The 27,306-nt window shown below is 44.2% G+C and overlaps 1 protein-coding gene across 1 annotated transcript in view; it reads left to right on the forward strand.

Annotated features, from left to right (window-relative positions):
* The window catches only part of LOC121878973 (nuclear receptor subfamily 2 group E member 1-like), a 67,409-nt gene that overhangs the window by 32,264 nt on the left and 7,839 nt on the right, over positions 1-27,306 (forward strand). The gene's annotated exons all lie outside the window — the stretch shown is intronic.

Raw genomic sequence — 27,306 nt, forward strand, 5'->3', positions numbered from 1 at the left:
TCACCACATAGATGGATACTCAACGCTGGTTTGTCCTGAAGTTTCAACGCCATGTTATGTTATGTTTGTTATGTTAAGTTCTCCTGAAACACCTCTTACACGCTGATTGGTCGCCTACAACACATTTAACACGCTGCTTGGTGACTTGCAACACCTCTGACATGCTGATTGGTCATCCACATTACCTCAGGCACGCTGATTGGTTACCTGTAATGCTGGGTCTCACCTGGGGAGCATAAGGGTAGCGCCGATCAGCCGGTCGCTTTAACACTAAAGAGAAGAGTCGGTCTGATCCAGGTGTAGTACCTGTAATTATTGTTGTTCTCAGTCTTGTGTGTGTGTGGGTGGTGATGGAAGCAGAACGAGTAGCAGTGCTGATGGTGGTAGTGATGATGGTGTTAGTGATGATGGTCTTAGTGCTGATGGTGGTAGTGATGATGGTGGTAGTGATGATGGTGGTAGTGCTGGTAGTGGTGGTAGTGATGATGGTGTTAGTTTGGTTGGTGGTAGTGATGATGGTGGTAGTGATGATGGTGGTAGTGATGATGGTGGTAGTGCTGATGGTGGTGGTGATGTTGATGATGATGGTGGTAGTGATGATGGTGGTAGCGCTGGTAGTGGTGGTGTGATGATGGTGTTAGTGATGATGGTGTTAGTGATGATGGTGGTAGTGATGATGTGGTAGTGATGATGGTGGTGGTGCTGGTGGTAGTGGTGAGTGATGATGGTGTTAGTGATGATGGTGTTAGTGATGATGATTGTTGGTGCTGATGGTGGTAGTGATGATGTGGTAGTGATGATGGGTGGTAGTGCTGGTAGTGGTGGTAGTGATGATGGTGTTAGTGATGATGTGTGGTGATGTGGTAGATGATGGTGGTGCTGTGAGTGGTGGTAGTGGTGGTGGGTGATGATGGTGGTGGTGATGATGATGTGGTGCTGGTGGTGGTAGTGTAGTGGTAATGATAATGGTGGAGGTATGGTGGTGCTGGTGGGGTAGGTAATGGTAAGGGTATCAGTGTGTGGTAGTAGTGGAGGAGAGGAAGAGGGAAGAGGGAGGAGGGGGGAGGAGGGGGGAGGGGATGAGAGGGGGAAGGGGATGAGAGGAGGGAGGGGATGAGAGGGGGAAGGGGATGAGAGAGGGAAGGGGATGAGAGGGGGGAGGGTCTCGGCAGGAAAGCTTCATTATACACCTGCAGTATTGATCTTCGCTGCTGGCCAAGATTTTACACTTTAACCCGTAACTATTATTTTTTTTTCTTCTCGTTTACCTGATCCTCCCGCCTCGCCTTCCTTACCTCTCTTATTTATCATTATCTTTCTATCTACTTTGTTTCATTTAACTTTTTATGTTTATTTTACATTGTTAGTTATTATCTTATATGTATCTACGTTACTTCATTCCTTGTTTGTCTTAGTTTATCATTTAATTCTTTTTTTATTTGTGTTTCTTTAATTATATTTCATATATATTCTACGTTTACTTTTAAATACTCAAAGAGGATGTAAAAGTTGGTGAGAATAAGGTAGAACATAGTGAAAATAAAGTGATAAAGGAGAGAGAGAGAGAGAGAGAGAGAGAGAGAGAGAGAGAGAGAGAGAGAGAGTGAATAGTGGCCGAAGACAAAATCAAACCTTCTTGAGGAAGAAAAGTTGTAGTAATTAAGCTCAAACGACTCCTCCTCCTCCTCCTCCTCCTCCTCCTCCTCCTTCCCTATCTCTTTCTTCATCCTCCTCCTTCGTTCCTTCCTCCTTCTTCCTCTCACCCCTTCCTCCTTCTGCTTCCCAATCTCTTTCTTCATCTACCTTCTTCTCTCTTTCTCCGCCTCCCCTCTCTTCTTCTCCTCCTCCTTCCCTCTTCTCCCCTTCTTCAGTATTTCCCCCTCTCCCTCTTTTCCCTCCCTCCACCCCTACTTTCCTGTCTCACTCTTACCCTCTCTTCCCTTCCGTCCTTTCCTCTTTCTTTTCACCCCTCGCCCTCTCCCCTCCCTCACCCCTCCCAGGTCACAGGAACCGTGGGAGAAGAGGTCACGTCCTGGTCGTAAAAGGTCAGGGAGAGAGGCGGAGAACAAAAGACGTCCAGTCGCAATTGTGAAGAAGTGAGGCATAGCTGTACCAGGCACACACACACACACACACACACACACACAGACACCACAAACACACACATACAGACATACACAGACACACACTTACACCACACATACAGACATACACAGACACATACTTACGCACTTACACAGTTTTGGACACACACACACACACTTACACTTACAACCCCCTACCCACACCTCAACACGGAAAGATATATATACGTATATATATATATGTATACTGTAGAGAGAGAGAGAGAGAGAGAGAGAGAGAGAGAGAGAGAGAGACCCAGAACCTAGTTGACCTCCACCTTAAATTGGATTCGGGGGGGAGGAACAAAGTGATGGCCCTAGTCAATCGTATACACAACACACAGGAGGACCATTTTCCCAGGCAACGACGCGTCACACCCAACTATGAGAGTTTTACACACATCACCACCTTCAATGTTTTACTCTTTGTTTGACAACCAACGTGCCACTTCACGGTCAGTTGGAGTTAATAGTCTCACTGTAAACACTAACTTCACCGTCATTGTATATAAATTGAGTGCAGGTGTCGCTTTGAGCTCTCTCTCCCTCTCTCTCTCTCTCTCTCTCTTTCTCTCGCTCACTCTATTACGCCACCAAACATGTGTTTTCCCTTTCGAACCCCTCTTTGTTTTTGAGGCGCGGTCATCCGGAACAGAGTGGAAAAGAGAGAGAGAGAGGTGGTAAGAGAGAGAGAGAGGGGAGAGATAGAAAAAAATAGAGACTGAAGGAGACAGAGTGGGGGAAAGCGAGAATTGAGATAGAGAGATAGAGAGAGATAGTTGAGAAAGACAGAGAGAGAGAGTTGAGAAAGAGAGAGAGATAGAGATGAAGAGAGAGACAGAGAGAGAGACGGGACACTGCATAACATAAAACTATTCCATCAACAACAACACCATTGAGGGTGTTGGCGAGTACCAAATACTTTCACGTGTCTACAAGCGAACTGTTTTTAGGACAGGTGTTGACGGGTGTTGTGAAGATGTCGTTACTGGTGTTGACAGGTGTTGTGAGTGTCGTTACTGGTGTTGACAGGTGTTGTGAGGTGTCGTTACTGGTATTGACAGGTGTTGTGAATGTGTACTGGTGTTGACGGGTGTTGTGAGTGTCGTTACTGAGGTGTGACAAGTGTCGTTGCTGGAGACGGGTGTTGTAGTGTCGTTACTGGTGTTGACAGGTGTTGTGAGTGTCGTTACTGGTGTTGACGGGTGTTGTAGTGTCGTTACTGGTGTTGACAGGTGTTGTGAGGAGTGTCGTTACTGATTGTTGGGTGTTGACAGGTGTTGTGAGTGTCGTTACTGGTGTTGACAGGTGTTGTGAGTCGTTACTGGTGTGTGTGTGTGTGTGTGTCGGTGTGTGTGTGTGTGTGTGTGGTGAACCTGTTTATTTGTGTTAAGAGAGAGAGACTAATGAACTGGTAATGATCAATGTCAACAGCTGTAGGACAAAATTCCAGTGTCAATACGAAACTTGAATGTGTGTGTGTGTGAGTGACTGTGTGTGTGAGTGACTGTGTGTGTGTGAGTGACTGTGCGTGTGAGTGACTGTGTATATGTGTGTGTGAGTGACTCTGTGTGTGAGTGACTGTGTGTGTGAGTGACTGTGTGTGTGAGTGACTGTGTATATGTGTGTGACTGTGTGTGTGAGTGACTGTGTGTGTGTGTGAGTGACTGTGTATGTGTGTGTTATGTGAGTGTTTACAGGAGCCACGGATCATGTAAGCTCTGGGGTTATGATGACTGAAGTGGTGAAGAGACACTGTGTTTTGGTTACACCTGAACTCACAAGGCTGGGGAGGAGAATGCTGTCTATCTGGGTGAAATTGTCGTTGTCTGACTGCAGGGTCTGTGTTGATGGCTTTAACCCCTTGAGTAACATGTATTCCTTCTCGAGGTAACAGTTTATCGTACTCAAAGGGTTAAATCATCGTACTCAAGGGGTTAAATCATCGTACTCAAGGGGTTAAATCATCGCACTCAAAGGGTTAAATCATAACACTCAAAGGGTTAAATCATCGTACTCAAAAAGTTAGGTTAGGTTAGGTTAGGTTAAGTTGGATTAGCGTTAATTTTGGTTAATGTTAAGGTAAAATAAACTTAAAAAGAATATATATATATATTCCTGTGCTCCAAAATATTTCATAAACACGACTAAATAAAAACACCTCCCTCGACATCAGTGTCTTTTGTAACCTCCCTAGAGACATGATGAACTAGATCAACGAGGTTTTAAAACACCGTGTATGTGTGTTTTGTGTTCCACGGCCGTCAACAACAGCTTACAAGAGTGTGCCATTGTGTCGGGGAGAGGTGGCGAGGGAAATATGTATGTGGGAGAGGTGTGTGAGAGGGGGGGGTGAGAGGGGAGGAGGGGAGAGGGGGGAGGGGGATGAGGGGAGAAGGGGAGGGGAGGTGGGGAAGGAATATGTATGTGGGAGAGGTGTGTGAGAGGGGGAAGGGGGGGATGAGAGGGGGGGATGAGAGGGGAGAAGGGGAGGGGGATGAGAGGGGAGAAGGGGGGGAGTGGGGGATGAGAGGGGGAGAAGGGGGGAGGGGGAGGTGGGGAGTGGGGTGACTCTCTTGGTCTTCTCCCAGTCACTGCTGATGTTTGGCTGAGGTCTCGAGTTACCTGTGAGTTACCTGGAGATTAGACACCCTTCAGTTTATTGCATTTTATGGTTAAATACTCTAACCTAACCTAACCTAATCTCACGACTATTCTCTCTCTCTCTCTCTCTCTCTCTTACTTCATCCTCTAGTCCCTTCTCGTATCCTTCTCTCTTCCCATTCATCGCAATCTGTTCCCTGTTCCCTCATTTATTCCTTATTCTTGCATTCCCCTGTTTCTCTCCCTTACCATCTTTTTTTTATTTTATCTTTATACTCTCTCTGTCTCTTATGGTTTTGTTTGTCTCTCCTCCACTTCTTCCTCCTCCTCCTACTCCTCCTGCTCCTCCTCCTCCTCCTTCTCTCCGTGTTTCTTCCCATCATTCTCTGTTTATCTTTCGTATCGTTTTTATTACATTTATGCAAATTTCTCTTTACACCTGAATTTTCTCTTCCCCCCAATCCCATACCTCCTACCTAACCTTCCCTCTTCCTCTTCCTTTCCTCCCTCTTCCTCTTCCTTCCCACCTTCCGTGTCATTCCCTCACACCTTTTGTCACTCCTTCTCTTCTCACCTTTCCTTCCTCTTTCCTCACACCTCTGATCTTCCTTTCTCTTCTTACTTTTCTACCCTCTCTCTCGTTCCTTCCTCCTCTTCTCTTTCTTCTCCCTTTCTATTCCATTCTTTTCTCTCCCTCTTTTCTTTCCCTTCTTCTCATCTTCCATCCCCTCCCTCTCCCCTCACACTTTCATCTCCCCTCCTTCTCTTACCTTCCTTTTCTCACCTTCCATTCCTCCCTCCGTCCCTCCCTCCCATCACACCTCTCTCCTACCCTCACACCTCTCCCTCCCTCCCTCTCTCCCTCCCATCACACTTCTCACCTCTCTCCTACCCTCACACCTCTCTCTCCCCCCCTCTCTCCCTCCCATCACACTTCCCTCTCCACCCTCACACCTCTCCCTCCCTCTCTCCCTCCCATCACACTTCTCACCTCTCTCCCCCCACACCTCCTCCCTCCCTCCCTCCCTCCCCGCAGCCGTGAACAGCGTCCTGGGTGTTGACAAAAGTTGGACTTAGTTTGACGCGTCGGTGGAGCCGAAAATGATGTTTGTAGTTGGACCGAAGATGACTACGGCTCCCTGGCGCTGTGGACGGCGTTTTTCTTGGGAAAGTGTGAGAGAGAATTTTGTGTGTGGGTTGGCTTAGTGGGCAGAACGTGAACGACCAGAGGGGGGGGTGAGGTAGGTGGGAGGGGGAAGGGGGACTTGATACAATAACATTTGCCTGTCGCCCTGTTTTTTTTTGGGAGGGGGGGGAGGGGGGAGGGAGACAGGGAAGGAGGGTGGAGGAGGGAGAGTAGGGAATGAAGGAGAGTTCGGGAATGAGGGAGGGTGTGGAGGGAGGAGAGTCGGGAAGGAAGGAAGGAGGGTGTGGAAGGAAGGAAGGTGTAGAAGGAGGGAAGTTTCTTTCGGTTTGGGAATAAACTGGTTACTTTCATCTCCTTCTCCTCCTTTTTTACTTGTTGTATGCCTCCTTTAGTTTCAATATCCTTTTCTTTCTCCCTTATCAGTTCTTTCGTAAGGTCTTCTTTCAATTGTCACATGCTATTATCTTCTCTGTGTCACCTCCCCTTCGTAGTCGTCTTTCTCTTCCATCTCCATCTCTTCCATCTACTCCTACTCCTCCTCCTACTCCTTAATCTGCTTCTCTTTTCCCTCCTCGTCCTTCTCTTCTTCTTCCTCCTCCTCCTCCTTTTTTGTACACACGGCTCTTCAACGATAGCTTCCTCCCCCCCTCCTCCCCCCGAGTCTTGCTACACAGCCATCGTCAAAACTCCCCCGTTTATTTCCTTCAAAAAATGTTTACCTCATCTCCTTTTTTCCCGTTTTTCCCCTTTTTTCCCTGTTTCTTTTTTTATAATTTAGTTATTTCAACGTTTTTCGTTTTTCTTACCGATTTTTTTGTTGAAGTTAATCTGTTTGTCAGTCATTTGCTTTTATTTCTATGATAAGATATAAGTTGTTTAATCTCGATGTGTTTTTTTTTTGGCGGGGGAGGGGTGTTATTTACTTTTTCTCTCCCTGTCTATCTCTATTTCCCCTCTCTCTTCCCCTACCGACTCTTCTCTCTCCTCTCACCCCTCTCCTCCCCTCTCACCCTTCCTCCCCTCTCACCCTGCCGGCCCTCTCACCCTACTGACTCTCACCCTACCAGCAGATAATCTTACCTTGTGATGTATTTCACCCTTTGATCCAGCCAGCTGACACCCTGGCTGATAACGTGTCTGACACTGACGGGCAACTTGGCTGACACTGACTGACAACTTGGCTAACACCCTAGCTGACGCCCTGTTTGACGTTCTTGTTAACATTGTCTGACACCTTGGCTAACATCGTGGCTGACACCCTGTTTGACACTGCTCCGACCACCTACCTGCCACTCACTACCAGAGAACTACCTGACGAAAAGAAACAGCCTTTGCGACGACTAAGTTCTCTCTCTCTCTCTCTCTCTCTCTCTCGTTTCTGGCACCGTAAAGGAAAACTAGATAATTGTGTTTTGCCTCTACGTGTATCATATGTGGCGATCGACAACAACCTAACCAAACCTAACCCAACCTAACCTAACCTAACCTAACCTAGCCTAACCTAACCCAACCTAACCTAACCTAACCTTAAAGACTCTTGCAGGTAGGAAACGTGAACCATGAAGTAATAGTTCCGTAGATTTGTTCCCCCATATCCTGCCCGTTGGTTTGGGGGGATGGGGAGGGGGCTATTCCTCTTTGGTTAGGGGAGCTATTCCTCTTTGGTTAGGGGCTATTCCTCTTTTGGTTAGGGGACAGAAAGGACGGGGGACAACTCCTTCACATAGTCTAGATGGTGTGTTGTTCTATCCTCGCTGTTCACTTACTTACTTACGGAGGTATATATCAACAATAAATAAATATACCACTAAATAGTTACACACACACACACACACACACACACACACACACACACACACACACACCAGCCTGAGTTGTAGTGTAAATGTTTATGAAAGTAGCCACTTGTGCTGAGCCATTATGAGCCGTGACTGTAAAGAGAGGAGTCTTGGTGCAGGTGGGCTCGTCGACCAAGTGTGTGTGTGTGGTGGGTGGTGGGTGGTGGGTGGGTGGGTGTGGTGGGCAGAGTTAGTTTGAGGGTTGGTGTAGGTGGGTACTAGTGTGTAGCAGGTCAGGTGTAGGTGGGCAGTTGTAAAGGTGTGTTGTGCTTGGGGACGGTGTAGGTGGGTGTAAAGAGTGTTGGTGGGCCAGGTAGGGTCAGAGGATGATATAGGTGGGTGGGTGTGAGGGTGTGGTGGGCAGGGTGGGCCGGGTAGGGGTAAGGTCCTCAGCCCAGGAGGGAAGGTGACGACGTTTCATGCTAAGTGACCATCTTGCAGGACGGAATTTACTCTTGACGGATGGAATGACGAGCCTCACTGACAAGACGAGACAGGTGGCCAGATAGATGGTGAGACACCCCGCCTATCACACCTACCTTTACACGCCACCCACACACACATACATACATACATACTACCCTCACACACACACACACACACACACACATACATACTACCCTCACACATACACGGACATACACACATACTACCCTCACATACACACACACACACACACACACACACACACACACACACACACACACACACATACACGGACATACACACATACTACCTCACAAACACAAACACACACACACACACACACACACACACACACACACACACACACACACACACACCTCCGTTTATTATTATTATGATGTCGTGAATGTTCTGGTCTACCTTTCACTCGGGGCCCAATGGATTGATTTCAGATAACTTACCTATCAATACACCAAATCCCGAGCCCAGCGCCACCGCACCATGGCAACACCCAAAGACCTCCACAGCTTTCCGTCATAATACCAACATCAAAAGACTAGAAATTACGCGGCGGGAACCCAATAAGAGCTTTGTGGTAGAGCGGACCTGATATCTTCTCTTGTCGCCATTTACCGTAATGTTTAATGCTATTTGGTCAGATATTGGTGTGATCTTCCATGAATTTTACGCTATGTTGGTTAAGAATTAGTTAATAGTTTCTTGTTGAGAGTTTATGACATGATACTACCGACTCTCTACCATCCCAAACTAATAGAATACCTTAACGCCATCTGTTGAGTGATTTGGAAAATATACCGACGTAAACTACCGCTACTGCACTAGCCCAACGCCATCTATTGCCAAGGCATCCTAGTACATAAAGGTAGTTGTATCTATAGTGTTTGTCATAATGTTATAGTGTTATTCTGTCTCTGTCCCGTTAACCAAAACACCATATAACCTCACCATACGACCAGCTAAGAGACCATCTGATAGAGTTCCGATCAACTCAACGCCACAACAAGCTAATGAGGATTATTTAAGTCTTACCTCCAATACATAAACGATTTCCTGTATTGTGTGATGACGTCAACCACTGTTTTGGTCGCTTGAGAGTACAAGATATTTCTAAGGTAATATTTCTCAACGATCTATAGTATAATGTCGCAGTTTAATATTCATTCTAACATCTCTTCCTTTTTTAATTATTGAATATTATTATTTTTTATTCATATACTTACCTAAAATTACAATGTTTTTTTTTATGGTCGTCTCTCTCTCTCTCTCTCTCTCTCTCTCTCTCTCTCTCTCTCTCTCTCATCCCCTGATAGATGGCTGCCTCTTGGCCTTAGGACTTCTTTCATCTCCTCATATATTATCCAAGAATCCAGGCCTCACAACCTCCATTAATCCTGACGGTTTCTTCCTGTGCTGCTAGCATCGTGGGTCTCTCTCTCTCTCTCTCTCTCTCTCTCTCTCTCTCTCTGGTGTGGGGTGATGTTGCCGTGGTTGCTGAGGTCTTCCCAAAATTCAATAATCGATCAATCAACTCACCTGGATAAGCTTCCATCTAGTGTACCTGGGCAATATATAAACCATGTGATAGCCGCCACTTAGTGTACCTATAACAGAATAAACCACGCGATGCCGGTACAAACCACGTGACTCTCCACTACCTGGTGTCAAGACCACACTGGAGTAGCACGGTGGAGTAAAACATTATCTGTATATTGTGACGCACACACACACGCACACGAACACGCACACACGAACACGCACACACGAACACGCACGCACACACACGAAAAATCGATGTTGTTTGGGGTTGTAACTCCCGGGTAGAGCGGCGGGTGATTATTAAATAATTAGTGGAGGTAATTGTGAGCGTCGCGGCTGGTGGGCGTGCATTATGGGCGCGGCCGAGCATGCAGCCACGCGCCTCCACACATGCATCCACACGCCTCTTCATATGCATCCACACACCTCTTCATATGCATCCATACGCCTCCACATATGTATCCACACCCTTCCATATATGCATCCACTCCCCTCCACACGTGCATCCACATATACACCCACACTCCTCCACATATACACCCACACTCCTCCACACATGCATCCACAGGCCTCCCTAGTCAACTATACTAAGTGAAGAGAGTTGTTCGCTGGTTGTATGCTGAACGTTTACACCAGGTGGGAGGAACTTCGTGATTCGTACTTCCTAAGGGCAGCAGTGTGGAAATGCCGTCACCTAACCTAACCTAACCTAACCGAACCTAACCTAACCTAACCTAACCTAACCTAACCTAATCTACTACTGACCAGTCATTTGGCAGGCGGGTTACGGAACTGAGAATGCCCATTACACAAGGCAAATATACTAAGTGGGAGGTATCGTAGACCACAACACACCAAGTGGGAGCTATGGCAAGGTTTACACTCCTGCAGATTGGCCTAAAGACAACCGTAAATCGAGTACACTAAGTGGAAACTGACGCACAGACTACCACGCTATGTATACACACAGTAAGTGGAACACAAGCCAACCACACAGTGAATAACTTTATATACTGTCTATACTAGGTGGTTACACGGACAAAACCTCACCTGGACAAAAACTCACTGGGCAGGTTAGTTTTGCAATATTAAATTTACGTTAGGTTAGGTTAGGTTAGGTTAGGTTAGGTAAGGTTAGGTTAGGTTAGTTTTGTCCGATGCATATTTTGTCTCTCGAGTTTACTGTATGTCCTATCCCAGTGCAACCTATAACAGAGATAGGCAACACTAAGTGGCAGCTATCACATGGTGTTGCACCCTGACCACGTACACCAAGTGGATCTCATCACGCTGTACACACACACACACACACACACACACACACACACGGCCCAGGACTTGGTTGGTGGTGGTGTGGTGAAAATTGTGGGACAACTACCCGAGTGTTTTGCCCCCTAGAGCGGTTGGCAGCACTGAGTGAGATTTTTACACCCCTGTGTCCGAATCCACCAGCCATCTCCAGCCTTCCCCTTACCTTCCCTTCTCCCTAACACTTACTTATTCTCCCTTATTTTCTTTCCTCTCTCATCCTCACTTAACCATTACTTCACCCCCACCACCTCCCCACTTGTTCTGCACCCTTTAGGCATCCCTTTTTAACCCCTTTGATACAATAGGATACATATAAACGAAATAATCCGAAGAGAGTGGAAGACTTCACACCTCATCTCTTGCTTTCTCTCTCAATTCTTCTTTAACAGATTATCATTTTCTCAGCCTTTAGATCCCTTTAACCCCCCCCCCCTCCTCCCATCATCTACACACAAAGGTAAAAATAGTAAAAAGCGAGGAGGAAGGAGGAGGAGGAGGAGGCACACGGTTCAGGGGCATTTTAAAAACCCGTATCGTAACGCGGAGTAAAAAACCGTCTGGCAGAATCAGCGTGACAGGAAGAAAATGGTGGCGGTTTAGGACATGGAGCAGGCTGAAGCTAACGACCCCCCAGAATGAGCTGCGGCGCCATCTTGCGGGCAAAAAGAAAGTGAGAGCCATTGTTATCTCGACAAAGGCAGGCGTGGTGATGGGCCGGAGCCACGAGCACCCGCCACTACCCGCGCCACACACCCACGCCTCTTTCTTGTTTACCTCGACCCGCGCCTCCTGTCCTCCCCACCTTTATGACGGCCACGCTCTCCCCTGATGGCCCGTCCCCTCTCTCTCTCTCTCTCTCTCTCTCTCTCTCTCTCTCTACCTGATGGGCTGCAACCTCAGGTAATGGGGTCAGCCAGCATGGAAGACAGGGAGTGATGGGAGGTTACTAGACTCATTGATGGAGGGGTCCTGTATCCTTGACTAATGATGGGAATCTCTCAGTCCCTCCCCGCTAATGGGGAAGGGGGAGGTTACCAACTTGGCTTGGGTAATGGGGTAGGCAGTTCCTGATGGGGAATACAAGATGGGGTAATAGAATGAATATTATGCAGATGGGTTTAATCATGACAGAGGCAAGGAGAAGACTTCTGAAGGTGATGGGGCAATTTTACACTGATGGGGGATAACTCATTAAGATATTCAATAACTTTTCGATTGATTTTCTTTTCCTTTGGTGATGGGACGTCTGTCCTCACGTGAAGGGTAGGCTCTTGAAGGAGTGGTGAACTATTGTGTCAGTCGCAGGTTTTTGTTGACGTGGTGACTATTGTGTTGATGTGGTGACTCCCTTCACTCACTCCCCCCCTCCTTCATTCCACTAACCACTCTCCCTCCCTCCCCTCACCCCTCCCTCCCCCCACACCCTCCCCCTCACCCCCTCCCCCACTCACCACCCCCTCCCCACTCACCCCTCCTTCACTCACCCCTCCCCTCCCCACCCCTTCCCCTCCCTTCCTCCACCCCCCCCCTCCTACCCCTCCCCCCTCCCCCCCTCCCCTCCTCCCCTCCTTCCTCCCCTCCCCCACTCCACCCCTCCCCCTCACTACCACCCCTTCCCACACCCCTTCCCCCACTCATCCCACCCCTCCCCCCTCACACCCCCCTCCCCCCCTCCACCCCCTCCCCCTCCCACCCCCTCCCCCCCCTTCCCCCCTCCCCCCCTTCCCCCCTCCCCCCTCCCCCTCCCACCCCCTCCCCCACTCACCACCCCCTCCCCCCACTCACCACTTGTCTACATAGTAAACAACCACTTATAACATCACTTAGGATAATTCATTTAAATCCTTTACGGCATCATAAAAAAAAATAACCAATCACATTATATTTACTGAATTATTACTCCTCGTTAAACAACAAGCTGCTCAGTTACGCAATTAGCAGAAAAAATAGTTAATTACTTCAAACTCGAATTGTGTATTAAGAAGACAAGAATGTTTATAATAATTTAATTCATGACAATTAGGGTTTAAATGTGTTAAGTCTCATTAGATGTAGATTTGTGTATGAGTGGTGTAGTTGTGTGTGTGTGGGAAAGTAATGAATGAAAGAGGGTAGGTGGGTAGCCTTAGTGTATACCCCAGTGTCTCTTGAGTGAAATTATGAAAAAGTTAGACCAAACCCCGTAGAGTGTGTCATCGTCGCCCCAAAAAACTATACGTTCACAGTGAGAGAGAGAGAGAGAGAGAGAGAGAGATTATTCAGTAAAATCATCATAGAGCTTACAATTGGTTCAACAAGTATTTAAATGCAGGTATACGGTGTCCCAAAGACCATACTGAGGCCTCACATGATTATTTCCAGTAGGGTCCTTAACTTAGGTTTGGTCAACAACAATAAAAGTAACGCTCTTCATTTTTGTTTTGTTTTTAATAGATTCTGGTCATAGGTAGACGTATCTCTCTTACTTATTGATAACTTGTGTACTAACTAACGCTTCATACATTATAACAACAACACACAGACTGGTGATGTATTTTTATGTGACTTTAACAGATGATGGAACTCTGTAGCCGTCAGGTTGTCAGTGCCTTATAGGCCTTTACAGTTCCTTATACTTCGTGTTTGTAATTAATTTTTATTTTTATTTTAGACAGATAAGGTTTTATAAATGTATGATACTTTACCATTTTTTCAATTTTTATCTTTTTATTTCATGATTTAGTCAGAAACCAGAAAATGACGTATGATTTAGGTTTTCATTCTGCAGTTATTCGCGTGTGATGATGTACTTTGCTGTGATTGGTTGACGAGTGGCCTGTGGGTAACACGTTAATATACTCTGCTGTGATTGGCTGACAGCCGGCCAGCGGGCGATGCGTTATGAGTACTTTACTGTGATTGGCTGACGGCCGGTCCGCCGGGAATGCGTTATAAGTGCTTTATTGTGATTAGTTGAAAAATGTGACAGATTGGCTGGAAACTACAAATATTTCCCAGAAAATACGATGACCAACAAATATTATAAATCATCGGGTTTTGCTTTTAAAAATTTTTAAAATCATATTGTAAAGATTTTTCGTTCACAGTGACAAACTGTTTTACGACAGCTGACCGAACTACAGAAAACCGTGTAACAGATTAAACGCTGGTAATAATGGCGAGGTATTATGCCGCCTTCAAATTTTAAAAGCGCGTTAATGATTCTGGCAGCTGTAACACCTAAACTCCTAAAAAAACAAGAACAACAAACCGACATGACAGATTTTCAAAAATTCTAAAAGGAAAAATAAAATAAAAAAGCCTTACAACACACAACTAAGGCCAGACTGTTTTGTTTTTCTTTTACACTAGCTACCGTATCTGTTTTACCTCCGTTTTCTTTGGATATATGACGCGCATGTGTACTGTACATTTAAGGACACTAACCGTTATTGTACTTTAAGCTTGTACTGCGTAAGCTGACACAAATTAAGCTGAACGGAATTTAAAGCGTTGGCATAAAAGACACTAAGACGCTTGGGTACTTATTCTTCATTAAATCAGCCCAGAACAAGCAAGTTCCAGACCTCAGGCAGTCATCAGGAGACAGCGCCCTCACCAACGTCAACATACATACAGTGGCGCCTCACTTGACATAGGATCACGCCCTCACGCCCTCACCTCTATGTCACAACTCATTATATACAATGATGGAGTTCGCCAGTCATGATATATCAGCGTAAACATTGAGGAACTGCTTAGACTTTCTGCCTACGTCGACATCAAAATGAATGTGTGATGTCAGTGTATGAAGCTACTGACGGTGTTTTTTTTTTATTTATTAAGAAAAGTACAGGTTGACGTGACTGTTTGGACGTGACAGTATCGGTGTGAGTGTTGACGTGACTGTTTGGACGTGACAGTATGGACGTGACAGTATTGGTGTGAGTGTTGACGTGACACTGTTCCTCACACACAAAACACGAAGCATATCTTTCCCTATATACAGGTAGTATTGCTGTCTTGGTGAGCTCTGTATAAAGACCATAGCCGTTGAATTAAGTTAATTGGTCATAATAACCACTACCCAATCACCACACCATAAAAACATGTAATTGGTTATTGTCTGAGCATTAACCATTATATACTAAGGGGTAAAAGCACGCCTTCTTAGCGTTAAAGGTAGTATCTAATATTTGTTTCCACATTCGAGCTAAAAAACAAAATCCTATCTCCTGAGTAAGTAAAGTCCAACACACACACACACACACACACACACACCTTCTCTGACCTTACCTCCAACACAACAATAGTCAAAACCTCACATTACCCGGAACGACTCAGGTCAGAAACTGTTTAGCGGTCAGGGCACAGCCGAGGTCAAGACTGCCAGACACAAATCATCCAGGGAACAACACCCAGGACGTGCTTATGTGGTGGCAACAATGAGGCGGGAGTCAGCGTACCAGTGGCAGCACCTCCACCAGTTAATATGTGTGGGGAAGACCCGGGTGCTAGCTACAGTCACAGCGGTACAAGAGGCCACACACACACACACACACACACACACACACACACACACACACACATCTAGCTTGTGGGAATTTCTGCTGTTTTTTGTGTTGGTGAGGCTGGCCACGACCACGAGTTAAGCGTAGCTGTTAGTGGAAGAATGTTTTCTACTCTTTACTTAACTGTGTAGGTGAGAATACTACAATAGCAGAATTATAATGTAATATGACATTGTCAGAAGAATGATAATGAACGTCTAATTGACACGTAAAGTTGGATGAATTGGATTATGATACATTCTTCATACTAATAACATCCTGATAATTATATGCCTGATAATTTACAAAGTTACAAATAACTTCTTTTATGGATTACAAAAACATGAACTATAAATCCACCTTTTCGTTCTGTAGAGACCAATTCGTAAACATGAAATAACAATAACATCTTTTATTTATTTATCTTTCCTTTTTTAACTCAATTGAAATTTTCTACTGTATAATAAAATTTGCTGAAGATAATTAATTCAATATCACTTTTTTGAAACATCTACGAACACGTTAAGAGACTGTTCCTTCTCTCTCTCTTCTAGTCTTTCTTGTTTTTCCTTTATTCTCTCGTTGTCTTCATTACTAATGTTTTTATCGTGTTCTTTTATTTCTCTGTTTGTTCTTGGTTCTTTATATTTTCTTTGTAGGTGTTTCAACTACCAGTATTATTAACTGGGTCTTAGTTTAGATGCATCAGTTGTCAGCGGTCATCAAGCACCCTCCAGAGAGCCTTCACTTTAACAACAGTCAACAACATTTTAAAAATTAAAACAAAACGATTATTTATTTATTTTTCAAGTTTCAGAAAAGTGAATATCATTGAAACAATACTCGAGACTTTCTATAAATATGTGAGTCAATAGGGTAAATATATTAATAACACTGATAATATTACAATATATACACGGTGACATTATCGAACACAGAGTACCGTCAGACGCCCATATCCATACCGACGGTTGGCTGTATTGTGGTGATCTGTCGGTGTAATATCTGCAAGTCTGTCCAAGTAATCTGATGAAATGTCGATTTATAATGAGATGGTGTCAGAGGTTATGGCGCAGTGGTATAATGCAAAATATTGTCTATATATTATGAATTTCCGTGGGAGTAAAGTTCCAAAAGGTGTATTGCCTTGATAACTGGGCACCGGGAGCGTTATGCACAGTACGGTGGGCTTCAGTATTAATTCATTGTTGAATGCTTTTGTCGTCAGGGGTATGTCATGGATTTCTCTGTAATTTATATAATCTATGATTATCTTGTGTAAAAATATAAATAATGGTGTTGGATTATTATAATAATTAATTAGTCCAATGAGCGTAGGCGGCCATCTGATGGTTTCACCGGGTTGGGACATTACTTTAATCCTGGTGAAATACTTTATATAAATAAACTAATGTTTTACTATAACTATTAATATTACAAAGCAACACAGAGTCTGTCAAAGTAAGGTATAAAATTAATGAGTAACAACGTGTCACATAGTGAAGTCATATTTGACGGGCTTTTCGAGTGACCGAGTCGGACGCAGAGTTGCTTATACCAGTCTGTAAGAGAAAGATAAATTTCGTAGGAATGGCTTGAGGAAGAGGAGGTAAGCCTCCATTGACATAATTTAATTTCATTTCAATTAATGTAATATTATTCATCAAAATCTTCAACAATAAATAACGTACAACAATATCCTTAACGACCAAACATCTGCCTTTGTTGTCTAGGTACGGTATCGTATTGTCTGACTCAAGAGGTCCGGTGAGTCAATACTGCGATGTCCTCGACGATAAACAGGGTAGGTCTTCCCTCGGGCTGCTCCCCTCAACACAAGACAGACGAAAGAGTCTTTTACCCGAGAATTGTTTGAGAGATTTTAGACAGTCTCGATGCTTAAGGAGAAGACGATAAGATCCTAATGAGTTTATCTCTTATTTTTAAATTAATCTGAGGTATTTACTTCTTCTCAAGCTGAGTCCTTCTTTATTGATTTATATTCAAGTGAGGTTCTTTACCGGAAGAGTTAGGTCAGGTTAGGTTAGGTTAGGTTAGTAACTACACTAGTTATCAACAATTAAAAATCACGAAATACAAATCTGTTTAAATTCGTCTTGTTCTTTAAGTGAGAATATCGGGAGGGGGGAGGGAGGGGGAGGAGAAATGTGTGGGGGAGATGGGGGGGCTGTTATGGTGATGGATTAAGGAAGGAAGGGAGAGGAGGGAAGGGAGAGGAGGGAAGGGAGAGGAGGAGGAGGGAAGGGAGAAAATAGGAAGAGATGTTCCATAAACTAGAAAACAAAAGCTCCCCTCCCCCCCCCCACAATTTGGTGAAGGGAGGGAGCAGGCCAGAGTCCGCGTTGATCGAATTATGAAATTTTCACGACGACATTCGCCTGAAGTTCCCCGCGTTTAATCTCCTTTTATGAATGGAAAGATTATCACATTTTTTTATCACAGGATTTTGAAAGTCTGGTTGGGAATTGGTGGTTAGAGGTGCAGAATTGCAGTCGGGAGGCTTCTACGTTAGACTATGGTTATAGCATTACCCTCTAGTGGCAGAACGTGATAGGAAACATTATTTTCCGCCTTCATGTGGTCGTGTTCAGAACTCACAGCGAAAGAAGCCTCAACCCCCAAAAATAAACGTATGTGGTCTCTCTCTCTCTCTCTCTCTCTCTCTCTCTCTCTCTCTCCCCACCTGACTTCTCTATACCCCTCATCACCTCTTCTCCCCCTACCTCACATAAATTCTTTTGATCTTTCTATCCCCATTCACTGTCCACATGAAAGCAACTTCAGTACCGACCGCTTCCCCTCACCCCTCCCCCTTACCTCTGTTAATACAAATAATTATATTGACATTAATAATAATAAAGAAATAATAACAACACATAATAATAATAATAATAATCATAATCCTAATCATAATCATAATCATAATAATAATAAAGTACAGTAATAATAGTAATAATAATAATAATAATAATAATAATAATAATAATAATAATAATAGTACAGTAATAATAATAATAATAATAATAATAATAATAATAATAATAATAATAATAATAATAATAATAATAATAATAATAATAATAATAAGCATCGAAAGCTTATCGTTTGCGTCCAATAATTTAATAGGTCAGGAAGAGGACGCACGCACGCACGCACGCACGCACGCACGCACACACACACACACACACACACACACACACACACACCAAAAGCTAACATCATAACCCAGGGTAATTCATCTTGTTAACCACAGCGACACTAACAGAGTAAATAAACACACCTGGAAGTGACTGTAGTACCTGTGTTATTAAGTACCTGGATGGTCATAGGTGTAGCAAAGAGGGAATGCATAGGACTGGTGGGCCAGATCACTCATACCTTAAATTGTCTTAGATGTTCGTTATGTGTTGGTATAGATACGTGTTTTGGTAGATAATTAGGAAGATGGTTGATTACAGTATTATTGGGTTACTGGAGACATAAAGGTGTGTGTTTATTAAGTTCAGGTACATGATGTAACCATGATTTATTTTTTATTTAATTGTCTGTTCATGAGTTGGAGTAGGAGTTTGTTAAGGTTTGATATAGTTTATATTATCTCATTCACTCACTCACTGACCACAGCAATGCATATAAATACAATATACTTCAATATCAAACAACATTTATATTCAGGTAAACATTCAAATAGTTTACACACAAGTGAAGCTACTAATTGACGTTATACATACATACATACAATACATACAAATATATACTGTATATATATATATATATATATATATATATATATATATATATATATATATATATATATATATATATATATATATATATATATATATATATATATATATATATATATATATATATACATACATACAAAGTCGTTTGTTTATCGTTTTGTTCGATTTTTTTGTATTAATTTGTGTGTAAGTGTGTTTATCGTGTGGTAATTTCAAGATGTTCTGGATACGTAAATTTTGTCGTCTTTAAAAAGTTTGTCATTCTCCCACGCCCACTGCTGACTAACTATAAACTTCTTACGCCCACACGACAAGAGATCACCTTTCTACGCCCATCACAGTATCAACCTGTCTACGCCCATTACAACATCACTACGCCTATCATACTAACTTTTCTCATCCCATCAAGTCATTTTCCCACGCCCACCAGAACACCCCTCCACGCCCCTCATCCCTCACCCCTCACCTACAAGATCTCTCAAGGTAGGATCAGATCATCGACCTACATGGGGGATTTAGAGAGAGGAGGGGGGGGGAGGAGCCGGAATATTGGGGGGAGGTGAGGGTGCAGTAGCTGGGGGGACATGCTTGGTAAGGAATATACCAACGAGAAGGACATGGGTGGTGGCTGTGTGAGACGGACATGGGTGGTGGGGAAGGAGGGGGTGCCTGCCAAACGTTACCTACCTACCTACCTACCTACCCCCCTCCTCCTACTTTTTAACATTTGGGAAACTTAAGTAAAAGTTTTGTCGCTCTTGTGTCGCCAGAATTATAAGATAAAGCTTTCTGAAAACCTCCCTAGCGGTGATATCCCGAACCTCGCACTATAACTCACTCGGTTTTTTTTTTCCACTTTCATTTTTTGTTATTTTTTTTTAACCACAGCCCCTAACCCCTACCTCCCTCTTACCTCTCTACCTCTACCTACCTTCACCTCCACTATCCCCCCCACCCCCACCAGGGCCCCACCTCCACTTCTTTTCAACCTTCTCTAGGATTTTGAAGGATTACACCAATTTGAATAGCCAGTCTTTCAGGGCGGGGAAAAATCGCTCTATTCACGTACCGCCCCGGGTAGAGTAAACGCTGCTTATACTTACTGTTTTGTAAAGTCCCTCACCCCTGGGGCCTCCTCTTCCTCCTCCTTTCCCCTACCCCCCTTCCTCTCTATATCTAACAACCCCTCCCTCCTCCTCCTCTCTCCTCTCTAGCTGGTAACACCTCTCAGTAAATATATCTTCCTCTTTTTTGGTGACTGATGACACATGGCACAGTTACGGTCTGGCAGGGCAGTAAACAGAGTGGGGAGTGTGTGTGTGTGTCTGTGTGTGTGTGCAGTGTGTATGTGTGCATGCATGTGTGCGTGTGTGTGTGTTATAGGTCATGAGTAAGGGGTTACTATAAGCCCTTAAGGGTGGGGGGGTTGAAGGAGTCTAGGCGCTGACGACTTAACATATTGATGACGATTATGTCGTCTTAGGGCCGCCCCGGGTCAGGGAGACACTGCCAATTATCATACATCTTAATTGTGCTCCCAACCCGACGTCGTTCCTCCTCTGGTAAAAGTGTCGTATAAGAGTGAAATATATCCTAATGTACGAGTTTTTTCATTCTCTTTTGTGTAAATATTTTTCATACAATTATATTCATTTCTTCTATAAAATTTAACGTATACAAAAGAGATTATTCCAGTGTTGTATATATTTTTTGTAAGTATTTAATTTTCCCTTTATAAGATACACACACACATATATAAAGAACAAATTTCAATATATATTCCATATCATTCAACCTCCTCTCGCTGTATTTAATTATCTTTAACATAACTGACACAAAGAATAAACCTCAACATATAATTTTTTTCTATAACATATTTTTTTTATTTCCTTTTTTGACGTCATTAGTGTTTTCTGTTATATTTCTCTCCCCGTAAAGAGAAACACACATTCAGAGCGCCGCGCCGTCCCATTTAAACAGTTCAATCTCCTTACTTCGGCTTGAGAAAAAACGAAAGAGCTTCTTGTCTTTTTACTTAAACAGCCGGAAGTTTTAATATCATTTGCTTTCAAAAAGCCGATTAACTCCCCCCTCGCTCAACGCTGCTGCCCCCCCTACCCACCCAACCACCACTTTACCCCCTCCCCAAACCCTCCCCCACTCCCTCATCTCTTTCCTCCCTTCTCCCCCACTCCCACCACCGTCCCTTCCCCTCACCCTCTCCCCCTCCCTACCTCCTCCTCCTTTCTCTCCTTTCCTCCTTCTCCCCATCTTTACCTTCCTCTCTCCCCATCCTCTCCCCTCACTTCTCTCATCCATCCCTCTCCACCCCCCTCATCTCCCACGCCACCTACTCTCCACCCCCCGCCCTCCTTTTCGTTCTCTCTCGTTCTCCCTCCAACATCCTCCTCCCTCCTTCACCTCCCACATGGACCTTCACGCTGCACATGTTCACGACCTTAACTGTATAAAACAAAAGCTTAACCTAATCTACCCATTACTATCCTTATTTAAGCTTATATACTGTAGTAAGTCCATACTATTATATGTAACAGAGGAAAGTATTTATAACCATTACAACAACCAGATTATATCGATATGGGATCAAACTGGCGCGTTAATTAAATAAATCTGCGCCCAAAACAAACTAGATTGACGGAACATACAACATCATCATCTTATTCTTGTCGGGATTCTTATAAATATACGTAGATTATGTACAAGTTCTCTCTCTTCTACTGTTTCTCCTTCTCCTCCTTCCCTTTGATAAGGACTGTGATAAAATCCAAACCCTTACTGATGCTGCTATGTTGTCGTATACACAGACTATTTAGAGAATATATCGAATCAAACGATGTTAGGGTCGATTTAAAAGTGTTATAACCGACCAGTCCCAACTATCCGTCGACCCGCCCCCGAACGCCGCCAAGTGACGATAAAGTCTACGGTCTCACCCAGCCACGTTTCACTATGTCATCTTAAAAAAATTTCTCTATATACGTCAGGATAAAATATTCTACTGTCCTTTATATTAAATTAAAATGATTATTTGATTGACCTAAGACGTTCATTAGTAAATTTATTTAAATGAAAATAACGAGTTTATTCTATTTCTACATTAACCCCTTTGAGTACGATGATTCACGCCTTTACGTACGATGAATTAAACCTTTGAGTACGATGAATTAACCCCATGAGAACGATGATTTAAGCCTTCGAGTAAGATGAATTAACCCCTTGAGTAAGATTATTTAAGCTTTTGAGTACGATGAATTAACCCCTTGAGTACGGTGATTTAAGCCTTCGAGTAAGATGAATTAACCCCTTGAGTACGATGTCTTAACCCCTATCATTGGGTGATACTGTAGTTAGCAGCTGGATTAATCTTAAATTTAGTAGAGACATCTCGTGTTAATCTCAGTACGATATTCGGTGTATGTATGTATGTATGTAACTGTGTGAGTGTGTATGTATCTGTATGTGTGGTATATATATATATATATATATATATATATATATTTATGTGTGTGTGCGCGCGTGTGTGTGTCTTTGTGTCTGTCTGTCTCTGTCTGTCTGTCTGTCTGTCTGTCTGTCAGGTAGTGTGGTCTATTTAACAGGTGTTGAGTCAGAAAATAGTAGAGTGTGAGAACCAGTTGTAATCCTAAGATGGAAGTCAAACGCTGCGGGTGTTGATGTAAGGCTGACGGTGTAGTGACGCTGGTGGAGGTGTGAGGAAAGGAGGGCGTGTGAGGGAAAGATGAGGGGTGAGGGGAGGAGGAAGCGAGAGGGGAGGAAGTCGTCCTGGAATGTAAGCAAAATATGGTGAACGTGTCTAAGGGTGACTTAAATAAGGTGGAAACAAAGATCTCGAGTCTCTCTGGTGAATGAGTCTGTGAATGAGTGAGTATGAATGAGTAAATGTGTGAATGAGTGCGTGTATGAGTGAACTTGTGAGTGAGCCAGGCAGTCAGTCAGTCAGTGAATGTATGAGTGAGCGAATGGTACAGGTGGAGGTAGTGTGAGGCAGGTGTGGTACAGTGAAGGTAGTGTGTGGCAGGTGTGGTACAGGTGAAGGTAGTGTGAGGCAGGTGTGGTACAGGTGAAGGTAGTGTGTGGCAGGTGTGGTACAGGTGAAGGTAGTGTGTAGCAGGTGTGGTACAGGTGAAGGTAGTGTAAGGCAGGTGTGATACAGGTGAAGGTAGTGTGAGGCAGGTGTGGTACAGATGAAGGTGTGTGTGGCAGGTGTGGTATATAGAAGGTAGTGTGAGGCAGGTGTGGTACAGGTGAAGGTAGTGTGAGGTGTGTGGTACAGGTGTAAGGGGTGGTATCAGCCACCCAGGCCAGCCACCCACAGTCACTTGGCCGCCATAATTGAATCGATGGGAGGGACTGAGAGACTGAGGGAGGGAGGGAGGGAGGAACTGATGGTGGCTCCCTCCTGTTAATGGTGAGGAGGTAAGTGTAGCCATCACTCAGGACACACACGCCCGCGCCCCCTCAACGCCCACGCTGCCGCCCCTGACATCACCATTAATCCTCACTGCCACCGCTGCTGCCGTCACCCCTGCCACCGCTACCCTCTGCTCCTACCATTGACATGACCCCTGCTACCACCTCGATCCACCTGCCTCTTTAGTGCCGTACGAGAGCGAGAGAGAGAGAGAGAGAGAGAGAGAGAGAGAGAGAGAGAATAAAACAGTTATTATTTCCATTTTCACTCAGGCGCAAATTATGTGTCTTAGCCAAGGACAAATACAACTCATGATGTCATATTGATGTACTTGCATCTCACCATGTACTTAGACTATTTCCACGTACACTTTAACCTCCAACACGTACTGTACTGTACACCTTCAACAGGACATAAACAATACATTAGTAGTCATATTGGTCCAGTGTTCAGGGTCTATATCTTGTGACGTTCTAGTTAGCTTTCATTCCCTCAGCCTTTCATGTAGACCCAAAGAAGACGAAACATTTCTTCTTCTTCTTCTTCTTCTTCTTTGTGTTCTACTTCCTCATCCTCTTCTTCTCTTCCTGTTTCTACTCCTGATCTTCTTTCTTTTCTTAGTCCTCCTCCCCCTCCCCATTATTCTATTTCTTCCTCGTTCTCTTTCTTTCTCCTTCCCTCATATCATTCTCTCTCACGTACAATTGACTCTGCTCACACATGTTCGTAGTACCAACCATCCCTAGCACTGAGTAAGTCTGGCTGGCACCTTGTCCTCCCAACTCCTAGCCAGCTTAATGGGAAACATGACTGGCACAACCCCCCTTCACCCCCCTTCTGTTTTAAGTGGCTGGCGCACCCCCTTCCCCATCAACCACCCATTCACCTCCATTACCCCTCTAAGATGGTACCTGGCATCCCTTCCTCACAGGCCCCATCTCACCACCCCTTTCTAAGATGGCTGGTACTTCCACCCCTCTCTATTAGAACATATACCCTCCTCTTCCCCATCCACAACTCCCTTCTCCGCCCCTGCCCCAAGATGGCTGGCACCCCGCGGCCAATTTGTGTGATGAAGGTGGGTTGGCACGTCATCGGTCAAGTTCTGACGCCCGCTGAAAAGGCCGAGATTACGGACGGCGGCGCTCATCTGTTCCTTTCACCCCCAGGCGAGGCGTCACCCCCCTAACCCCTTACTCATCTGCCCCTCCTTCCCCCTCTGGCTTCTTCACCAGCACTTACCTTCGCATGAAACAAAAGACTAAACCTTCCCACAAACGCTAGCAGGTTCTTCTTCGTCGACCTGATCACCTGAAGGTTTCTTGGATTATCTTAGAGCTGTAAGAAGTCTTCCCTAGTTAGGTAGATTATCTCTTGTTGTTTGTCTCGTGGAGTGAGAAACAATATTGGACAAACTATTCACCTTTTTGTGTTCACTTCATTTTCTACGTTATTGAAGAAAAGGTTTAACCCTTTAAGGACTATGTTTCAACCCTTCATGAGCTATGATTTAACTTTCGCATTCTCAAAAGGGTTAAATGAATCTCCTGGTAAGAGAATTCCCAGGTGCTTGACCATCCTCACGTTGGTGTGTCACAGGTAGTAGGTGACCGTCGTGGTGTCGTGCAGAAGAAAAGACGACAACCTCCCTGCCCCCTCCATCCACACCTTACGAGACGCTCACACTAACTACCCATCAAGGGAAGGTTCTGAGGCGGGATTAAGACTCGATTTCAACGTGATATTAACCATTTAGGGTCCCTTAAGACTCATAGGCACGTGATACAAACTCTGGGTATCGAAGCGGAGGACTTGTAAACAAATCTAGTGTTGATGTATTCTCAGCCCGCCAAATGGAACTAGTTGATATCCGACTTGGGATCTGGATTCAGAAATCGACGTAACTGGGTATAAACGAATGCCACTCAATAGACTATATTGAGAGTTATTTCGATATTATTTAAGACATCATTTTCATTTATGTCATCTCCTGAGTGAAGCAGTTAGAGGCATTCTCACACCACCAGTTAGGGAAACAAAACTTCTTTACCCCACGAGCCTATGAGAGTGAGGATTCAGGGCTGTATAACCCGTCCTGGATATTCCTCGCTGATGCTCTTTTGTTCTCACCCTGAACTCTTTGTTGTCTTGGTGGAGAGAATAACTAATGATGGGTGCGTAGTTTTGATCTATGGATGTCGAACAAGACTTGAGAAACACAAACACATAGATAAAACACTATAAATTAGACTCTTATTTACTGAAAATATGATAATACAAAACGCACTGCCTGAAGTATACAAGAAAACATCATAGACCAGAAATAAAAAAATAAATACATCCTTTATTCAGCGTCAATGTCTAAGTCTTCGTCCACTCAACATAAAACGAAATAAACCAAGAATAAATTATGGTTTTTAATTTACCTCAACAAATTAAATCTATCAAAAGAAATATTGAGGATTGATACTGTCTTCCATTTACAGGTACACACACTCTTAAATAATGTACTAATGTCTGTACTCCCAAGTGAACGATAAACTTGACGTGTTTACCTTGTTACATAGCACCACTTACTCTCACCCTACACACCCCCCTCCCCCTTTTATTTACTCCAATCAGCTGGTTCAGTCACCCCACAATATATAGTCTGTACACACTCTCTCACCCTACACATGTTTCTCACCCTCTCAGTGTCTCTCTCTCAGTCCTCCCCCTCTCAGCAACAATGAAAAGAATCCTCAGTTGAACCCTCAAAGGCAGGGTGGTTAGGTTAGGTTAGGTTAGGGTTGTAGGTTAGGTTAGTTAATACTTTTGTTTATTCTATCCTATTTTGTTGTTATCTATGGAGTATATCCTGAAAGACTTATTTCTATAATAGGTATTTTTATGCTCTTAGTCTTCAGAATTGTATTGTATGTTTATATCAATATTTGACTCTTTATCATACACACACACACACACACACACACACACACACACACACACACACTTGTACACGTATATCCATCAGCTGTGTACAATAGTTATCCATTCAACCTTTATTGTTTCTTACTATTCCGTTTTCTGTTATTCTTGACGAGGACATAAAAATTCTTGCTGACTTAGTGATTGTCTTCCGTAGAGGTGTAAAGTAAATAAATAAATAGCTTTGTGAGAGAGAGGAGAGAGAGAGAGAGAGAAGGAGAGAGAAGGGAGAGAGAGAGAGAGAGAGAGAGAGAGAGAGAGAGAGAGAGAGAGAGAGAGAGAAGGAGAGAGAGAGAGAGGAGAGAGAGAGAGAGAGAGAGAGAGAGAGAGAGAGAGAGAGAGAGAGAGAGAGAGAGAGAGAGAGAGAGAGAGAGAGAGTTAGCTAGGCGACACGAGAGAGAGGGGGGGAGGTTAGGGCAGGGGTGAGGCTCAGTGAGGGCAAGGGAGAGGAGGAGGGGAGGGGAATGAATGCAGGTGGGGTGAGGGCAGGGGTGAGGGGTCAGTGAGTGCAGGGGTGAGGGGTCAGGAGTGCAGGGTGAGGGGTCAGGAGGGCAGGGGTGAGGGTCAGTAGGCAGGTGAGGTGAGGG

The sequence above is a fragment of the Homarus americanus genome, unplaced genomic scaffold, assembly GCF_018991925.1.
Source record: "Homarus americanus isolate GMGI-L3 unplaced genomic scaffold, GMGI_Hamer_2.0 scaffold4060, whole genome shotgun sequence".
Classification (NCBI taxonomy): Eukaryota; Metazoa; Arthropoda; class Malacostraca; order Decapoda; family Nephropidae; genus Homarus; species Homarus americanus.